The sequence below is a fragment of the Cetorhinus maximus genome, unplaced genomic scaffold, assembly GCF_964194155.1.
Source record: "Cetorhinus maximus unplaced genomic scaffold, sCetMax3.hap1.1 HAP1_SCAFFOLD_744, whole genome shotgun sequence".
NCBI classification, from domain to species: Eukaryota; Metazoa; Chordata; class Chondrichthyes; order Lamniformes; family Cetorhinidae; genus Cetorhinus; species Cetorhinus maximus.
Genome location: NW_027596686.1, coordinates 87,501 through 88,743, shown reverse-complemented (window position 1 = coordinate 88,743; position 1,243 = coordinate 87,501).

Genomic DNA, 1,243 nt, shown 5'->3' with positions numbered 1-1,243 from the left:
TGGCAGGAGCCCCTCCTGCTTTGGACGTACCCGTAGGACCCGTTGACCCCTGAGAGGGTCGAAGAGGTAAACTCACAGGTTCCTATTGGGCAGCCCTAATGGGACAGAGGGAGGCCTGGGATGAACCAGCCAAAGTCGTCGAACTGCGTCTGGAAAAAGCCTCCTGAGAGACTGGGGTTTGTAAGTAGTTCAGTTTTGTCAATGGTTAATAGATTGTAAAGTGGACCCTCAAGTAAGAGGGGGAGGGATGTGGTAATCTGAGGTGTAATACACCTTTAAGAGAACGTGAGCAGATTGACCAGGTGACTGCATTAGCCAATGGCTGTGGGGCGCGGGCGACAACGTTAATGAGTAGTTTAGAGTAGGGTCTGGTTGGAGAAGCACACATCGTGTTGGCGCTCTGTTGAGTGTGTAAATAAACAGCATGTGCCTCACCTCATATGGGCCTCGGCGTCTGCAGTATATTGTGATCGACTGACCGGCCAATCGATAAGGGAGCAGCCGGTTCTCCAGCAAAGCGACTCCACGTTAAAACATAACGGAGGGCAGAGGTGAGGAGAAATTCTTTTCTCTCAGAGGGTTGACCAACTTTGGAACTCTCGGCCTCAGAAGGCGGTGGGAGGGCGGGAAGGGTCACCGAATAGTTTTTTAAGGCGGGGGAGGTAGATAGATTCTTGTTAGGCAAGGGAATCGAAGGTTATCGGGGGGAGGGTAAGTGGGAATGAGGAACTCCAAACACAAGGAGGTCGGCCACGGTCTTAATGAATGGCTGGGCAGGCTGGAGAGGGGCCGAATGGCCTACCTCCTGCTCCTGTTCCATCTGTTCGTCAATGCGAAAGAGAAAATTGCTTCTCGTGACCGTCTACCCTCTTTCCAGTGTGAACAGGAAAGTGAAACTCTGCCCCGGATTCTTGCTTAATCTCGGCTGAGGCATTTTCTGTAACTATGCATCAGCCGTGCCCAATTCTCCTTGTTGTACAGCCTGTAAGATAAGATGTTAACAGGATGCAGACAACCACAAGCTACCAACTCACTAACTCCCCATGTGCCTGGACTCGCCCAGTCGTGTGCAGTTCCAGTGCAGCTATTGCACAGCAACCATAGGAACAGAAGGAGGTCATTTTTTAAAATGTATTCATGGGGGGGTGTGTGTGTGTGTGTGGGTGTCACTGGCTAGGCCAGCACCGATTGCCCCTAGTTCAGGCTGCAGTCAAGAGTCAGCCACATTGCTGTGGGTCTGGAG